At 32.9% G+C, this 5,289-nt stretch overlaps 1 long non-coding RNA gene across 1 annotated transcript; it reads left to right on the top strand.

Annotated features, from left to right (window-relative positions):
* Positions 1 to 1,910: 1,910 nt before the first annotated feature.
* On the top strand, positions 1,911 to 5,060 carry LOC125498240 (uncharacterized). The gene is made up of 3 exons (XR_007275095.2): positions 1,911 to 2,705; positions 4,488 to 4,872; positions 5,010 to 5,060. It is a non-coding gene; the product is annotated as an uncharacterized LOC125498240 (long non-coding RNA).
* Positions 5,061 to 5,289: the final 229 nt, after the last annotated feature.

Here is a 5,289-nt window from a genome sequence, read left to right on the forward strand (position 1 = left end):
ATATGTGAAATGGGTGGTGAAGTATCATGGTGTGCCTAAGGACATTGTTTTTGATCGTGATTCACGGTTCTTATCAAATTTTGGTAGAGTTTGTAGAAGGCTTTGGGAACTAATTTATTATTGAGTAAAGCTTTTCATCTGGCTACAGATGGACAAACGGAACGAACAATCCAGACTTAAAAAAATATGTTGCGATCTTGTGTTATGGAGTATCAGGGTTCGTGGGAGGTTTCTTGGATTTGATAGAATTTTCCTATAACAAACAGTCATCATGCAAGTATATTGGTATGGCTCTGTTTGAGGCTTTATATGGTCGGAAGTGTAGACGTCCAGTCTGCTGGAATGATATTAGTGAAACTGTGGTGCTTGAGCCGAATTCCTCAAAGAGACGGCGAAAGAGGTGAAAGTGATTCAAGAAAAGATCAAGGTTTTAAGAGTTATGCTGATTTGAAGCGAAGGGATGAAGAGTTTCAGGTTGGGGAGAAGGTATTGTTGAAAATATCTCCAATGAAAGGGGTGATGCGATTTGGGAAGAAGCGAAAGTTAAGTCCAAAGTATATCGGGCCATATGAGGTGTTAAAGAAGTTCGAAAAAAGTGGCATATAAGTTGCATTTGCCAAATGTTTTAAGTCGAGTCGATGATGTTTTTCATATATCTTAGTTAAGGAAGTATATTTCGGATGTGTCTCATGTGCTGCAACCTGAGGCCATTGAATTAAATGATAGTTTGACTTACGGGAAAGACATGTAAGAATCCTTGATAGTAAAGTTAGAAGTACTCAGACTAAGGATGTAAGATTAGTCAAAGTATTATGGTCAAACCATCAGATTGAGAAGCAACATGGGAAGTTAAAGCGGATATGCCAAGAAATATCCGACGTTTTTTCCGAGGTTAGTTGTCGAGTTACGGGGTCGTAACTCCTTTTAAGGGGGTAGAATGCGATAGAGTTTCGCGCTTCTACTATAGTTATTGCATTTTAGCATATTTTTGAGTCATTATATGCATTTTAGACATGAGCATTTGAGTCAGAAACTACGATTTTGAATTTTAATCCATTTTTGAAAAGTGATTATGACTTTTGTCTTAAGTTTCGAGGTCGAAACTTCTTTTAAGGGGGTAGACTGTAATCCCCATATTTTTAGTATTTATTTAAATAATTAAATATTATTTTATATTTTTCTAAAATAAATATTTTAAGCAAAGGGTATTTTAGTATTTTCATGATTTTTAATTATTTTGGCGGGAGTATGGCGCCAAAATTGATTTGTTAACTTTTGGTTTAAATCTAGTCAAAATTATTCAAAAAAAAAAAAAAAAAAAATAATTTTTTTTAGGCCATTATTTTGACGGGATTGTGAAGTAATGGGGGAGTTTTGTTTTTCCAAATTTATGATGAAGGTTACAAATCTTGGTTTAATCTCCTAATTTATGGTGAAGGTTACAAACTTTTAATTTTTGAAATTAAGTACTCTATTCTACTCCTATAAATACCCCACACTTTAGCCATCTTTTCCACACAAAACTTTGAATATCTATATTTCTTACTTCAAAGTTCTTCTTTCTCTTCCTATGTATTTCTAGTTTTATATTTCTTATTCAAGTTTCAATTTTCTTTTGTTTAAGAAAAATATTTTCATATTTCTTACTCAAAAATATTATGCTCATGATAGATCATTCATGTTTAAATTCATGATTAAGTTCATGTGGTAGATTGCTTGTTGGTTGGCTATGAGAAAGCTCAAGTATAAGAATAAGTGAAGATACTAGTATTAGTTTGTGCAAGATCAAGGTACGTTATGTAGCTAGATCTTTTTAAATGTGGTTTATATGATAAAGTTGTTTATTGATTTTATTGGTTGGATTGGTTTAGAAATTCACGCTTGAAAGTGAAAAGAATGAATGATTTTATCAATCATTTTTATATAGAAGTTTTGTTATCTGATAAGTGTGTAATATAATATATTTATCTCCCCTTATTTTATTATTATAAGTGTGTTTATATTATTATTTAATACATTTTATATATTTTTAATACTATAAGATATAATATGCTATGTTTTTATTTATTACTAATATTACTTAATTATAATATTTTTATATTATGATGAATCTTAGTCCAAGAAGTGAAACAAAGAATTCAAGCCCAATTCACTTTGTGAAAATCAGCCCAAAAGTTCCAAAGCAAGAAAAGAAGAAAAAGAAAAGAAAAGAAAAAAAAAGAGGAAAAGAAGCAAAGGAAAACCAGAAGAAGAAAGAATGAAAAGAACAGAACACTTCGTCCCTCTTTGCTTCGACGCACCAGCATCAACACTCCACATCATCACCAACTTCACCGCCATTCTTCTTCCACCACCGAATCTCCACCAATCAGAACGGCTGCGACTTGTGACCAATCAAAACGAAGCCGCAATTTGGCGCCGCAAACCGACTACGAAGGGCGGTTTTTAGGGCCGAACTTGGAGCCCAATTCTCTTGTTTGATTGGTTCGAAATTCTTCAACTGGGCGGCATAATTGGATATAAATACCCAATTGAGGTGTCCGAAAATATTATGCAAGAAATTCCACAGAAACTTGAGTGAAAAATCAGAGAAATTACGTGAGGCTTCGAGGCTAGTGTGGGGGTGCGCGAGCTCGACGGAAGATAGCCTTGGGTTGGAGTCCTAGCACACAACCGGGGAGGGTGAAGTTCAAGCTCGATTGTAGGTGCGAAATCCGAATTTCGAAGGCGAATTTCCGCGCTTTACATAAGTCTTCTTTCTTTCTCTTGCACTTTCATATTAGCTTTGAAGTTTCTTGATTATAATTTCTAAATTTCATAGTATGTAAGAATTGTATTAGTTTAATTATGTTGGATTGTAATGTTGAATTTGTTAGTTTGTTTCGAAAAGTAGATTGTGAATCAATTGGATTATGTTGTGAATTATGTTGTTGGATTTCATAATTGATTTAAAAGTGTGGATGGTATGGTTTGAATTGAAAGTTGGATTGGAATATTTGGAACGAGTTTGAATCATATGGATTGAAGTATGTTTGGATTGTGGTGTTGAATATGGAGTGGAATTCAAGATTGTTGATCTTAGGTACATGAGTTATGTTTGTGTGTATGTTTTAGATTTCAATGTTATGCTTAATTTGCTATCTTATTAGGTATAAAATTGAGATTATTGCTAGTTATGTGATTTAGCCTAGTCTAAATTGTAAAACAACAAGTGGCAACTAGTTTAATTTAGGCCTGCAAAGATGGTTATAAGTTCAAACTAGAATATAACTTAGGCTAGTTATTTAAACATAAAGATATGTTATGTTTAAATTAACTAGGGATTAATGATGTACTTCTCGTTCTATAATGCTTCTAGTTTAATCGTCGGGAGTTGCAAAATACTTGTGGTGATTAGATTAGTTTAGAATCGATATTCGACCTAGTTCAATGTTGATTAAAAGTATGGAAGTATAGGGAAATTTGGCTACTTGAATTCCTACACTTAATCTATCTAATCAATCTTGGATTTATGAAATTTGAAGTATAATCAAGGTTAAGAAGTTATAAATCTCTGAAAGTAATATGAGCATAATGTGGAATTACTTGTCATCACTTGTAAATATAGGATAGATTTATCTTTAGTTGTTTTTAATTTCATAAAAACATTTCGTAAACCCCCCATGAACAATGTGTATATGTATATATTAGTAAATAACATGTATATAATAGTTGAATACTCTTAATTAGTTGAACTTGGATTTTAGGATTATATAAACCTCTCCGTGGGATCGACCCTTATTTATCGATGTACTAAACTTAGATAATATTAATGTAGATAAAATAAGGTTTTAATTTGTGCGCATAACGACACGTACCATTATCCTTTTTGGAAAATTAAATTATTTTTACAAGGAAAGGTTGATTGGTTTTTATGAACTTTGAATGTTCAAAAAGTTGTTTATGAGGAAGGAGGTTTATCATGACTTACAAGTCATATTATTATTATTTCCGCTTGATTAATATCAAGAGATTCAAAGTCCACTTGTTGGCAATTATAGTTACCCCTTGATATAGCTCCGTGATGGGATGACTAGCTTGGGGGTGTGCACACTTAGCAAAATAGAAGGGGAGATAAGAAGAGGAATTGTTTTCAGGATTATTTTTAATCCAAGTTGTTTGGAAAGAGTTTATTCTTAAAAAGTTATTCTTGAATTACTATTCAAGTGTTTGTAAAGAGTTTGTTCTTAAAAGGATGTTCTTGAATTATTATTCAAGTGTTTGGAAAAGTTTGTTCTTAAAATGTTATTCTTGAATTATTATTAAGTGTTTGAAAAGTTTATTTTAAAGAGTTATTCTTGAATTATTGGTGATGGAGTTTTCAAATGAAAAATTGTTACGAACTAACAAATGTGTTACTTATCTAGTACATTTCGTACTCAGTTTTATACTGACGCGTATTTTCTTTTTCCTATTTGGCTTTGCCCATTTACCTTTTTGGTAAGCAGATTTGCAGGTGAATTTTGGATGTGCATGGGAGCATACTAGGAAGGGGATCTTCACCTAGATTAGAGTTTTTCATTTATTTTGAGTATTGAGACAATATTTACTTTTATTAATAAAGAAGTATTATTATTTTTGGTTAAAGTCTTCCGCTGCAAGTTATTTTGGTTAGTTAGTAGTTGGTTGCCGAAAGCGTGTTAGTCACGTGGCGGTAATACTCCTAAATTACTCAAATATTATTTATTAAATTATTTATTTAAAAGTGAGTAATTTGGGGGTGTTACATCCATTTTCTCCAAAGCTTGAAGAATCTCAATTCTTTATCTTTTGTTTGTGTAGGGAGGTAAATTTCTTGCACAACAGGATTGGGTTGTGAGCGTTCAATTAAAGGTAAGTTCCAAATACCTTTTAATCTGGAATTTTTCAGTTTGTCGTAATTTAGGGTCTTTTTGCCATTACGAATTTATGTCAATTGTACCTTTTTCGGTGGTTGAGTGTATTAATTCGCAGCTTCTCCATTTCTGCAGTACAGTAATGGCGAGAGAGGGGAGTTGGAAGGACAGTAATGGAAGCTGAATGTTAGGGGGTGGGAAAAAGGTGGGATGAATGTTAGGGGGGTGGGAAAAGGTGGGATGAATGTAAGGGGGTGGGGGAAAAGGAGGGAAATGGGGGGAAGAATTGGGTTTAATGAACTCACGTGACTCATTAAGTGGAGTCAACACCGAAATCCGGCGAGTCAACACTAGAAATGAGGTTAAGGTTGTTTTCAACAAAAAAAAAATTTCATTAAGGTTTGAAGTTGCCCAA

The sequence above is a fragment of the Beta vulgaris genome, chromosome 6 (assembly GCF_026745355.1).
Source record: "Beta vulgaris subsp. vulgaris cultivar EL10 chromosome 6, EL10.2, whole genome shotgun sequence".
Lineage (NCBI taxonomy): Eukaryota > Viridiplantae > Streptophyta > Magnoliopsida > Caryophyllales > Amaranthaceae > Beta > Beta vulgaris.